The sequence below is a fragment of the Triturus cristatus genome, chromosome 10 (genome assembly GCF_964204655.1).
Source record: "Triturus cristatus chromosome 10, aTriCri1.1, whole genome shotgun sequence".
Lineage (NCBI taxonomy): Eukaryota > Metazoa > Chordata > Amphibia > Caudata > Salamandridae > Triturus > Triturus cristatus.
In genome coordinates this window covers 907,035,040-907,049,581 of record NC_140593.1, presented here as the reverse complement: position 1 = coordinate 907,049,581, position 14,542 = coordinate 907,035,040, and the positions used below count along the sequence as shown (strand labels likewise).

The following is a 14,542-nucleotide window of genomic DNA, read 5'->3' as shown; positions in this document are numbered from 1 at the left end:
ATTCCCACTCCAGCAAGTGCAACAGTGGGGAAAGTGTTGGATAGCTTAGGGGTAACAATTACTATTCCCACTCCAGTGAGTGCAACAGTAGGGAAAGTGCTGGATAGCGGAGGGGAATAATGTACTATTCCCACTCCAATGAGTGCAACAGTAGGGAAAGTGTTGGATAGCGAAGGGGAACAAATTACTATTTCCACTCCAGCAAGTGCAACAGTAGGGAAAGTGTTGTTTAGCGGAGACATAACAATTACTATTCCCACTCCAGTGAGTGCAACAGTAGGGAAAATGTTGGATAGCGTAGGGGTCGAAATTACTGTTCCCACTCCAGCGAGTGCATCAGTAGGGAAAGTATTGGATAGCGTAGGAGTAAAAATTATACTCCCACTCCAGTGAGTGCAACAGTAGGGAAAGTGTTGGATAGCGTAGTGAATAAAATTACTATTCCCACTCCAGGGAGTGCAACAGTAGGGAAAGTGTTGGATAGCGAAGTTGTAAAAATGACTATTCCCACTCCAACAAATACAATGTTAGAGAAAGTGTTAGATAGCGTAAGGGTAAAAATTACTATTCCCACCCAGGGAGTGCAACAGTAGGGAAAGTGTTGGAAAGTGGCGAGGAATAAATTACTATTCCCACTCCAAAAAGTGTAACAGTAGGGAAAGTGTTGGATAGCGGAGGGACAAAACAAAACATTACAGCTATTGAACCTAAATCCCCAAACAAAATAAAAACAAAACAATTACTAACAATATTTATCAATTAATAAATTAATATTAATGATCAACTAATGATTAATTTATTTAAAGTATATTACTTTCAACCTTCTACCCCAATAAAAAGAGAAACACACACCTACAAATATTTACACAATTTCCAAAACTAATTTTACATTAACAAATTCTTAACAATAAACAACACATCATTAATTAATTTAAAAAAAAATTCTTCCCAACATTTACAACTATAAATGCCACAACTCACACATCAAAATAATTCCAGAATTAGCATATTTAATATGTAATTAATTAATTAGCATTAATTAACAAACACATTATTAATTATACATATTTTACATCCCATGATGTTGCCCTATAAATGACGCCACCAATGTCGTAAAACATGACACAATTAACATAATTTATTAACATTTAATTAATTATTTAATAACAATTAACAAGCAAAATAAAAATAATTAGTAATATATTAATTCACACAATTAACACTATAATATTACATTAAATAAATATTATATTATGAATATAAAAAAAATGTATTAAATTACTTTACTTCCCACCCTACTCCCCTATCAACACACAATGCACTCTTAAAAAAATTACACAATTAACGTAATTACCAATTAATTAATATTTAACAACCAATTAATAAATAATTAATAATTAATTGATTCCCACAATTAACGATATAAAATATTAAATACATGAATATTAATTAATAACAAATATCAATAAATTAATGCTAATTAGATTACTTCCCACCCTATTCCCCTATAAACCCACAACCCGCTAAGGAACTAAAATGCAAAATTTAATTAAAATAAACCTAATAACTTCAAAAAATTATTACTAAATTAATTATAAATAAATTACTTCCTACCCTACTCTTCCAGCCTACCCAACTCAAACTCCATCCTGCCAGGCGGGCCCCAACACTGCGGAAAAGCACTTCACGTAAGGAGACCCTTCCTTTTAAAGGAAGACACACCACAGGACAATTTCAAAAAATTCCAATCAGGGAGACAACTTGGAGAAAACTCCAATAAAAAAACAACAATCAGGTGTAGGGTGTGGCGCGTGCTAAACTGCTAATGAATGGATGCAAGCACAGACTCAGGATCCCACCGCTGAACAGCAACTTGTTGGACCTGACGTCCTTGGGGTAGCTTGGCTCAGGCAGAAAGGCTTTCCCTCCAACATTGCATGTCGTGCTTGCATCACACCCAACTCACACCTCAGCGCTACACCGCTCAAAAATGACGCTACACCGAAACAGTGTTCAGATTTAGAAAATAAGTTTTATCTTTCCTTATTAGGTGCACTCAATTAATGTTATCCATTACATTTCAGGATCAACATTACATGGTATTCAGAACAACAGTATAATTCCTTTCTCTACCCCAGTATAGCACATTCCTAACGACTATCACATATGTCAATCCAGCGCCTAGATTCTAATATATAATGTGTAACCCACAGTCTCGCAAGGGTATATCTCCTGGCTCTGGTAATTTCTTTTAACCCAGTATCTGGTTTTCAGTTCACAAATCCCCGTGCATTTCCTCCCTTTTTGCTTATACCCAGCTTACTGTTAACCTCGTGGTCCTCCTCTCGTGAAGGTCGGCGAAGCTTGAGCCGAGTTCTCACTTCTTTCAGCTGAAGACGGGTTCACTGTGCAGACACGGAGAGAGCTCTTCAACCCAGGGGACGGTAATGGGGCACTCTCACCTACCACCTCCCCCAAGGGCTTCCCTGCTCGTGAGTCTCGCTGCGGAAGGCCACCTTGCTCTCTCGTCCCAATATCACTGACACAGAGTTATTCCCGGTCAGCTACTCGGCTCGGTCCTGGTCCCCCTCCGCAGCTACTGGGAGACGCGCCGCCGCCTGAAGCAACGCGGCATGGAGGTGCAGCCTCCTCCTACTACCAGCGGCAGGGTGCGGCGCTTTGATGTCGGCTCCTGTCACGAGTTACTGGGGAGAGGGCTTCCAGGCCTCATGACCCTCTCCTCCCAGCGGCGTCTTCCCTCAGCTGCTACGACGCGTCACTCACTCGCAGGCTCACACCAGGAAGTCCCGACTCACTCTCCGGACCTCCCGGCTCACTTCAGACCACTCCCCCGCGACACCAGGACATCCCTCAAACTCGTGGTTGCGGCAGCGATATCCGGCCACAGCGCTACTCAGGGACAACGCACAGGCACGCAGCAACCCGGCCAGCGGCGGTGAGTACCACGCGTGGTGCTTCTTGGGTACAGGGTACTATCGGTCACAGCGCCGAGCTCCACATCCAGTTCCTGGGGCACTATCAAGTAGTAGGGTTACGCCGCTCTCCGCTGGCCCAGCGCTGGGAGACAGTTGTGATTTCTGGCCATAGAGCGCTTAGCTGGCACAGCGCTTCACAGTTCCTCAAAAGGGGGGGGCGGCTGAATTTAAGGGTGCAAAGGATGCACCAGAACGGACAAGAAAGTCAATCACCCGATGGTTACTGGGGCACAGTCACATCCTGGACCTTCCAGAACGGTGGTTGGTTGTTTGTGCCTGTTTGTTTCTAAAGTCTCAGGCAACAACAGGGATGAGGGTGGTGAAGTCCCGGGCGATGGCTTCTCACCTGATCTTCCTTCCGGGATTCTGACTAACAGGAGCCCCTAAGTCAGAGAGGAGTCCCCAAATCAGTGGCTGGAGTCAGGGACGGATCAAGAGGTCGAGGGTGGTATCAGCTGATGAGGGAAGTCACGCAGACCCTAAGACCTGTCAATTCCCTCTCTAGCGCAGCCACCTCCCCACTCAGGTGCTTTACTCTTGTCTACCTCACAGCTCACCAACCTCCTAAAATGACCGACCGACCTCACCTCTATGTATCACCTGGGCCCTGACTGGCTAGAGTGGTCCAGAAGGTTCCGGAACCCCCCATGACAGTCTATGGCCCAGGTTCCAGGGTGACAGTTTAGTCCACATTTTGTTAAAACTCCCTCTCCCTCCATTTTAGTGCAGCACCTTGCGCCTCTCCCTCAGTTAGTGAGAAAGGGGCGCCCAGAGCCTCTACATCAACACCAAAAAGAGGTTAGTGGACAGAAAAATGAGAGGGTGAAGGGAGAAAGGAAATAAAAAAAATGAGGAGGGAACAGCCAACGGGCTGACAGGTATAACACCCACATACATTTTAGGTATATTTAGGTACACTTAAATAGGGTCCGCATAGTAGGAGTACGCTTTATTACTGTCATATATATATGCCTGCATATATTCACTGTTTTAGCACCATGGTAGAATTCTACCTTCTATTTACTCTGTTGGTGCTTGTAATCTTATACATTTGCTTCTGTATAATGATTGTCGCAGCAGACATGTTTTATACTAGAATGACGCTGGTTCATTAAATGCTTATTGAAAACGGCCTCACTGTTTATTCTGTGTATCTCTCTGAGACCAAGTGAGCACGAGTGACTGAGCGAAAAGTACTGTACTGTTTCCCCGATCCCTGAGGGATCAAGGGTTGTCATGTTCGATGGTTGCCAGAAACTATTCATTCCTTGGTAAGGATAGGGGGCTTATGGTGGCACTGTGAGCTAGCTGGTCTATAGACTGACATATCCTTTGCGGTTGCCTGGAACAAGACTTGACACCAAGCCCTTAGTTTATCTTACCTACAAACGTGCAGATCCTATGCATTATTAGGAACTACACGACATGGCACCCAACGTTGGTTTGGTTCTTATTCAGCGGTCATATCTGAGTAGCTTTCTCAGAGACCCCTACTTACATTTACCCAGCGACGTCTGGAGTAGGAAGGGAAGATCTGCCTCAGCTGAGTAGCTATATCCTATGTATTTGCTGTAGGTTTATTCAAACTTGAAGGATTATAGTTCCTCATATTGTGCAAAAACTTTATCTCTTTTTCTTTACTACTTCCTTACACAATGTCTGTCCAGGACGGCGTTGTGAATGCAGTGAGTGAAAGGAGAGTTTGAAGGAGCTCTCAACATTATGGAAAATTGCAGACATGCGCTTACTAGGAAATTAGTAGAACACAACCTCCCACCAATGGGTGGTAATGTTTCCTTCCAGATTGAGGCACATGAGGCTTTCAGAACAGAGGTATTCTATTCTTGGGTTAAATTCCCACCTGCCGATGCACGCACACAGTTGTTTCATACTTGCTTTGAAGATGAGACACCTGAAGAATACTCTCCATACGAGGACATAGAAGTCCTGTTAACCTACCAAGAACATTTTTTTAATTGGTTTAAAGGTGCCCTCCCCCACACCACAGAAAAAAGTAAGAATCGCCAACTCAGCAAAGACAAAGCGACTTGGCTGGTTTTAGCTGCTTACACACAGCATCCAGAAAATGATACACTGCCAGCACCAGACTTGCATACACTTCACAGAGAAAAAGTTAAATTAAAGAGAAATCTTACACAGTTCGTAATGCGAACACTTACAATTCAACCTGCGACGGCTATTCAAGGTGGTCAACCTCAAATGGCTATGACACAGATCAGCCCACAAACGCTGAACGTGATTATGGGAAAAATACTAAACGTGAGCAAATGCTTTTCTGGATAGCACAGAAAATAGCACAGCTTAAAGTAGTATTTCCCCATACAGGGCAGCAGGAAAAACATAGAATACTGACAGTTTGCTTGCCAATGGGGCTAGCTCCCCGATAGAGGGTTGTACCACTTGGGGTACAGTTTTCGTGCCGTTTATATCAGAACTTATAGTACCCCATCAATAGCAGTTATACCAGAAGTATTGAAACAAATACAGAATGAGTACCGGGCAGAACCTGCCCTGGACTTAGGGATGAAATTGATAGGCAATTTTGACCAGGTATCAGCAATTATGTTAGGTAACATAAAAGGGGAGGCAGCAGCAGTGGCGATACAACAACACTTGAGATAATTCACTCCTACACAACAGGAGCGAGAATTGCATAAGATTATCAAAGAAACCCATGCTTCATTGGGTAGAAATAACTTGGGAGCTAAATCTGTGAAACCACAAGTAACAGGTAATCTAGAAAAGGATAACTCAAAGCAAGCACCCGATTCTTCTAAAAAGAAATGGGATAACAAACAATCACCAAAAAAAAGCAGAATGCATCAAGGTCACGGGGTGCTTCTCCTCAACAGCAGCCCTCTGAGAGAAAATTCAATCTTAGGAACCGTGATATTATTTAAAAACCTGACAAGTTTTAGGATACTGATACAAATTTTTCTTGTTCCTTTCAGTGTTCATCAAAAAACTCGGAGAGGGAAGGACAGTCACAACTAGGATAAAAAGAGCGAGTCAAGCCAAGAGACACTCATTGCACTTCAGACTACATTATCAAACAAGAAACTCAAAACTAAACCTCAATTTAAAAAGAAGAAGGTCGCTGGTCTAAAAATAAGAAATGCCCAGGATACTGAGGACTCTACTACTGAACAGGGAGTGGGCTCTGATGATGTTAGAAAGTGCAGCAGAATTAACAATAGCTCACCAGAACCTGATGGAATTTCTGGTGACCGCAGCGTTGGATGAACATATCACAGTGGAAACACCTGATACAAGGGTAAGTGTCCTACATTGCTTACACAAGATTACGCTCCAAATGGAGGGGGACATACCCAGGTAAGTGAAAGGTCCCTTTTGGGCGAACCTGACATATGGATGCAACATCTTTTTGGCTGAAAAAACCATACCCTCACCGTGAGATGCCATTAAAATCTACTCCGACTCCACAAAGGCAATACTATATAAAACATGACTCAAAGAAACCAGTCAGGCAGATCCTAGATCAACTGGAATACAAAGGTGAGAGTGAAAATTGCACCTCTTCCATGAATAATCCTTTGTTTCCCATAATGTAACCAGACAATTCATACCGTCTACTTTTAGACTACAGGCATATAAACACATGCACACAAACATTTGCAGTACAGAATGCACACAGTGCTGCATTCATAAATAGCATTGTGCACAAAAAATACAAAACAACACTAGCTATCTTAAATGGATCCTTTTGCCAAAATATAGCACCTGAAAGCAGATGTTTGACAGCATTTTCAGCTCTAGGCTCTGACTTGCAATTCTGTAGATTGCCCCAAAGGTATAGGAATCGCCCTGGGTTGTTCTCAGCAAAAGTAACAGAGTTACTTCAAAATGTTGGTGAGGAGGCCTTGTCGTACGTAGATGATATTTATCTGACGGTTGATGAGTTATTGGATCATTTGAACAGGGAGAACAACATAATACTGGGGTTTGCCGCTGTGGGCTACAAATTTAACTGTAAAAAATCAAAAATTGCCCACCTAAATGTCCTATCTTTAGGATACGAGCTATCAAGTTAAGGGAAAAGCCTGGTAGCAAATGTTTTAGAAAAATGTGCACTGCTTTAACCTCCAAAGACTCTGAAAGGATTACAATTCATTTTAGGATTCTTAAACCTTGGCAGAACATACATTTTGGATTAGGCAGAAAGAGTTGAACCTTTCTACGACCTAATCAGACCTGATTTTTCAGTTCATTATTGGACACAGAAACATACAGAAATTCTCTGTTGACACGCTAGCTCCCATCCACTTACACACATGCGTAAACACAACAAATTTGGTGATCTTTGTAGTCGCGGGTCGATCAGGGTACACTTACCCAACCTTCAATGAAGGCGAAACGATACCCATAGCATACAAATCTCAATTGTACACAAACACTGAAATGCATTTTGTATCTACATAAAAGATAATGACAGCAGTACAAACTGCTGTAGTGAGAGAAAGAGCACTAGCACTAACTTTGAGGTTGTTACCAAAGCAAGCATTCCAAACGCAAAAGCACTGCATCCGCGATGGATACAATGGGCAAATTCTCTCACTGCAACATATGAAGACTACAAATCTGATTCTACATTTAAAACACAAGCATTCCTGCAGTACAAACAAGAATATCCCCTCCCGAATTAAATAATGCCTCTAGGTCAGTATGAATACATAATTTACACTGACTGATCTGCCCAGCCTGCCATAGGAAGTAAACAGCAATACAGCGTAGCATGTGCAATTGTGAAGGGACGTATGTGGGATGGTGAGTTCTGTCCTAGCAATACACAGACGCAATCTCTGGGAGATTGCATGGCACAGCTGTCAGAACTAAAAGGGCAGATACTGGCACTAAATAATACGGATCAGGAATTCTCCACACTCATTGTGTGGGATTCATTTTACTGTGTCCAGTCATAAAATGAAACTAATGGGGTCAATATGGGTTTAGAGATTCCAAAGGTTGCAGACTAAAGCACAGGATACTTTGGGAACAAGAGGTGGAGCTGAAAAAATGCGTGCCACTGGCTCATGTAATTCACACATTGAGTCATCAGTGTGTTGCCGTGCACGTTGAAGGGAATTCATAGGCTGATGAAGCCGTTAAGGTAACAGTGAAAACTGCTGCCATTGCTACAATCACTCGTTCTGGCACAAGGATAGTCAGACAGATAATGATAGCTGTAAATGGTACGCACAACAGCTCAGTCTTGCCAAAAGGTTTTCCACTCATGTACTCCTACAAGTTAGATGCGCAAAACATTCTGTATGCTCAAATTCCAGGAGTAGGGGATAGCGTAGTATAAAACATGGATTGCAGATTAGGATTAATTCTAGCTGCACACGAGGTTCTGGGTTCAGCACAAACAGGTATCGCAGCAACTGTTTCACTACTAAAGCAAGGTTATTGGTGCCCAAGTGTTACTAAACAGTCCAAGGGATTTGTTGTTAGGTGCAACATCTGTCAGCAGTTGAAGGGCTCCACCGTAGCACGGCCACCACAAACACCACTACTGATTTCAGGAAGACCTGTTGCCTTTGTCTATTTGGACCACTACTGCCCCTTACAATCTGATGGGGCTTGCAAGTACATCTTGGTGGCAGTGGATTCATGTTCTAAATTCCTGTGGGTTTGGCCTCAGTGCTTGGCTGAGGCCTGAACTATTACAAAGGATTTGCGAGTCTTCATAGAGACATACACACTTGGCATATTACATTCTGACCATGGACCTGTGTTTAGCTCCTCGGCTTACAAAGAAGCCATGAGAAGTTTGGATGTGGCATGCGGTACTCCTCTTTGTACCATCCTAAGGGAAATTCAATTGTGGAGAGTTTAAACCGGGACTTAATGTAATCCTTAACAGCTAGGGTATTAGGCTCGGGAGGCAGTTGGGTTAATCACCTATATGGGGCCCAGAGGGCACTTAACAACATGTCCGGAAAATCCCTAGGTGGCCGTACTCCATATGAAGTACTGTTTGGTATAAGAATGTGGGTCCCTGACCTTGAATGTGTCAGCAGGAGGGAGGATGGAAAACCATTTGACATCAATGAACGTTTGTCTGTTGAATTCTGGGCATTACAAAGCAACTTCCAATTAAAAAGCACCACCACTGGAGAAGTTAAAGTTGTTCCAGCAAGACCTGCCTGGGTCCTGAAGATTGGGGACCTGGTCAGAGAAAAAATAGTGGACAAAAAAGAATTTGGGCCATCTTACAAAATGCCTGTACCTGTCCTGGCTGTCGAAAGAACAAGAATAGTACTTCTTCCACCCCTTGCTGGCAGGAGAGAAAAGAGATTTGTCTCAATTGACCTGATCAAACTACACTATGTTGCAGATACTAAAATGTAGGCTGCGTGGGTTCCTGGGTAGCCACCAATCTCCTCTTGCAATCATACAGGAAGTTCAGACGGGAAGATTAATAACCTTTGAAGATTCTACTCTATGAAGTGAAGGAGTTACCAACAATGGAATGAAACTTGTACCTGTTGAAATTGAAAAGAAACAAACTACAAATAAAACACAGATCTCAATTCAGCCTAATACCAACATCTATGCGAATATGTCTTTACACAAGTCATCTGCCAGTTCCACCAAACCTGCTGAGCTACCAAAGATAGATCGAACTCCATCTGGCTACTTCATCGATTTTGATACTTTCTCATTGTATCCAAGTGAACATGAGTTACTGCCACCGCCTGTTTCCCACAAAAAACAAATTTGTGATTTCTACCTTTGGCTGAAAAAGACTTAGGGCCTGATTACGATGTCAGACGGACCTGAGTCGGTCCGACATCGTTCTCTCGGCGGTCCCAAACCAGCAATTAGGATGTGACCGAACACTGTTGTGTCGCAATCCTATTCTTTACAATGGGAGCATGCATTCCGACCGGAATGCATGCTCTTATTCTAAAGAGATGAGGTACAGTTCATCCGTGCACCCCTTGCCAGGTACCTCAAGGTGCCTGCCACAGGGTGTAGAGATCAACAGTGGGGTACCAGAGGCGCCCCCTAGGCAATCATCAGGAGGACTTGCACCCATGGGGGCCCTGCTGAGGGGCCTCAAATTCGGATTCCCACGGCCTTTATGTGTCGGAAAGGCCGGCACAGAAAGGCTGTAGGAATCTGCTATCAAAATCCCTCAGGCAGAAAGAGCCACCCTTGGGATTACAGGTCCCTTTCCGAATGGCAGATGGGCTGAGCCCATCGTAAGCTGTTCAGAAATCCTGTTCGCATTAATTTCAAACCAACTCTATTAAAATGGGTCTGAGGTTCAACATGTGAACTTGGTACTGAAACCACGTGCATCATCACACCGTGAACAAAGGGACCTGTCCTTTGTGACCATTACAGCAGTTCCTGTTCCGGAAGGAACATTTTGGGACAGAGTTACCTATGATGTATATGGTCCAAATGAACTTTAAAAATACCACATTTATTTGAAATTTCTCTTAGTGATATCATCACTTCTATTACTCTCTCTGATAATTAAGAATTTTAAACTGCAAATATTATGCTGTCTGATTTAGAACAATCTGCTTGATTGCCAAATGATGAATTGTATGATGATACATCTAATTTTGACACTATGGGGTCCATTAGAATTTTGGGCGGATCGCCACCGCCCGCATGGCGGTGGCGATCCTCCCAACATTCTCCTCCGCCCGCATGTCATTTCTCCCGCCATATTAGTATTGCGGGGGGACCCTGGCGAACGGAAAGACTGTCTGCTGGTTTTCCACTGGTCACACAGGTGACCGGGCGGAAAAGGGGCCTGATATGGTGGTGGTGTCTGCTAGACACCACCATCCATATTATGATGGCATCGGGAAGCAGTTTTTCTGCCGCCACGGAAAGGCATGCGGTCTTTGCCTTTGGGGGCCCGTAGCGGGCCCCCAGGAAGTTGGGGTTGTGGGGGGTGCACATGGGGGGTACCCCTCTGCATTGGCATGGGCAAAGTGGCAGGCACCTCGCGGTGCCTGTCACCTTGTGCATTCCAATGCACGATGTGCATTCCCAGCATTGTGCACCGCCCGCCACAATGCTGGAAATAGAGGATGCCACCGCCACGGTAGCAGTGGCATCCTAATTGCCAGTGCGGGACCGCCGCACCACTGGCGCCCGTCCCAGCACCGCTAGGGTGACCATCCTAATAGGCCCCTATGCTTTGTTACCAACACTATGGTCAGCGTTATCTGCATGAAGCAAGTATCCCACATGATGTTTTTCACTTACTATCAATGAGAACATTGCCCAATACCGCTGAAAGTTAATTAATCAACATTTGCACAGAAGTTTGCTTATTTTTTCTGTGTATAACACTTCAAACTCAACCTCTTATTATTATAAGCTTGCACCTATACCTGCAAAGAAAAGAACAATTTGCTCACTAACACCAAGCTGATTTACTCTGCTTCCTTTATTTCCCAACTGTCTTTACAGGGGTTCAACTTTTGGAGGGACACAATAGACACACAATCTGTCTGGCAAGATTGGCAAGTTCAGGGAACTGAGGCCTTATTTAGACCATGCCTCATACCACATCAGATAATGTTCCTGAACGATACAGTGCAACAGACTTTGTCTTGGACTAGCAAAGAACATGGAAATGAACATACCTTGTATTCCCTCGCGCACACACTTTGAGGGTTGACAAAATTACACACTACACAATGGGGATGGATCACTGACAAAATATTGAGTGACAGAAAATCGTGTTCCCAAAATATCGGGACATAAATATCGATGTCAAAGATATCGACATCCCATCTTCATAATGGTAAGTACTAAAATATTGAGAGAGAAAATATTGTTAAAAATATCGAAGTACAAAATATAATTTTTTTTAAATGTATAAAAAATAATGTAAAATAAATTAAATACATATAATTTTTTTTTTGAATTAATAGAAAATGTTAACAATTATAAGTAATAAATGTAATGTAAAAATGAATAAAACATACATATATTAAATGTAATATATATATATATATTTACCTAATAATAATTAAATAATTGTTTTAATAAATTATAAAATGTTAGAAATATATTAAAAATTATAAATACGTATATATATACATACACCTGTAACATAACAATAAAAAAGATATATGTATATGCATTATAAATTAAAATATTAAAATAGCAGAGGGGAATAATTTACTATTCCCACTCCAAAGAGTGCAACAGTAGGGAAACTGTTGGATAGCGAAGGAGAAAAAATTACTATTCCCACTCCAGCAAGTGCAACAGTGGGGAAAGTGTTGGATAGCTTAGGGGTAACAATTACTATTCCCACTGCAGTGAGTGCAACAGTAGGGAAAGTGCTGGATAGCGGAGGGGAATAATGTACTATTCCCACTCCAATGAGTGCAACAGTAGGGAAAGTGTTGGATAGCGAAGGGGAACAAATTACTATTTCCACTCCAGCAAGTGCAACAGTAGGGAAACTGTTGTTTAGCGGAGACATAACAATTACTATTCCCACTCCAGTGAGTGCAACAGTAGGGAAAATGTTGGATAGCGTAGGGGTAGAAATTACTGTTCCCACTCCAGCGAGTGCATCAGTAGGGAAAGTATTGGATAGCGTAGGAGTAAAAATTACTACTCCCACTCCAGTGAGTGCAACAGTAGGGAAAGTGTTGGATAGCGTAGTGAATAAAATTACTATTCCCACTCCAGGGAGTGCAACAGTAGGGAAAGTGTTGGATAGCGAAGTGATAAAAATGACTATTCCCACTCCAACAAATACAATGTTAGAGAAAGTGTTAGATAGTGTAAGGGTAAAAATTACTATTCCCACCCAGGGAGTGCAACAGTAGGGAAAGTGTTGGAAAGTGGCGAGGAATAAATTACTATTCCCACTCCAATGAGTGCAACAGTAGGGAAAGTGTTGGATAGCAGAGGGACTAAAACAAAACATTACAGCTATTGAACCTAAATCCCCAAACAAAATAAAAACAAAACAATTACTAACAATATTTATCAATTAATAAATTAATATTAATGATCAACTAATGATTAATTTATTTAAAGTATATTACTTTCAACCTTCTACCCCAATAAAAACAAAAACACACACCTACAAATATTTACACAATTTCCAAAACTAATTTTACATTAACAAATTCTTAACAATAAACAACACATCATTAATTAATTTAAAAAATAATTCTTCCCAACATTTACAACTATAAACGCCACAACTCACACATCAAAATAATTCCACAATTAGCATATTTAATATGTAATTAATTAATTAGCATTAATTAACAAACACATTAATAATTATACATATTCTACCTCCCATGATGTTCCCCTATAAATGACACCACCAATGTCGTAAAACATGACACAATTAACATGATTTAGTAACATTTAATTAATTATTTAATAACAATTAACAAGCAAAATAAAAATAATCAGTAATATATTAATTCACACAATTAACACTATAATATTACATTAAATAAATATTATATTATGAATATAAAAAAAGTAATAAATTAAATTACTTCCCACCCTACTCCCCTATCAACACACAATGCACTTTTTGAAAAAAATTACACAATTAACGTAATTACCAATTAATTAATTTTTAACAACCAATTAATAAATAATTAATAATTAATTGATTCCCACAATTAACAATATAAAATATTAAATACATGAATATTAATTAATAACAAATATCAATAAATTAATGATAATTATATTACTTCCCACCCTATTCCCCTATAAACCCACAACCCGCTAAGGAACTAAAATGCAAAATTTAATTAAAATAAACCTAATAACTTCCAAAAATTATTACTAAATTAATTATAAATAAATTACTTCCTACCCTATTCCCCTATAAATCCACAAACCACTAGGGAACTAAAACGCAAAATGTAATTAAAATAAAATTAAATCTTCTAAAAATGTAATACCTATATTACAAAACAACCGCAATACTTAGACAAAAAAGAACACATACATTTTAAATACATACTAAAATACATAACACTAACAAAAAAATATATTTGTAACTATATTTTTGCAAATGATATTAATGACTTCGATATTGTTAAAAACGATATTATTTTTTATTTATTTTATTTATTTATTTTTTAATATTTGTAAAGCGCTGCATATACCCGTAGGCGTCTTGGCACTAAAAACCAATATTGACTAAGGAAATGTGAGGGGGTAAACCAGTTAATTGAACAGATGTGAGGGAAGAAAAGAAAAAGAGGTTAATGAGAGAACAGCCAGGTTTTCAAGAGTTTGCGGAACTGAAGCAGTGTAACACTTTGTCTGATGTTAAGGGGCAAGGTGTTCCAGAGTCTGGGGGCCGCCACCAAAAAGCGTCGGTCACCCCAGGTAACTGTTTTGGTGCGAGGGACGACCAGTTGGCTAAGAGTGGCTGATCGTAAAGCTCTTGTGGGTTTGTAAGATTGTAATTGGTCTCTTAGAAAATGTGGTCCTTGATTATTGATTGTTTTAAATACTATGCAGAGTGA

General features: G+C 40.9%; 1 long non-coding RNA gene across 1 annotated transcript in view; it reads left to right on the top strand.

The window, feature by feature from the left end:
- The first annotated feature begins 6,006 nt into the window (after positions 1-6,006).
- The window catches only part of LOC146796232 (uncharacterized), a 204,073-nt gene continuing 195,537 nt past the window's right edge, over positions 6,007-14,542 (top strand). Inside the window, exon 1 of the long non-coding RNA XR_014969586.1 lies at positions 6,007-6,291. This is a non-coding gene — a long non-coding RNA (uncharacterized LOC146796232). The remainder of the gene's footprint in view (positions 6,292-14,542) is intronic.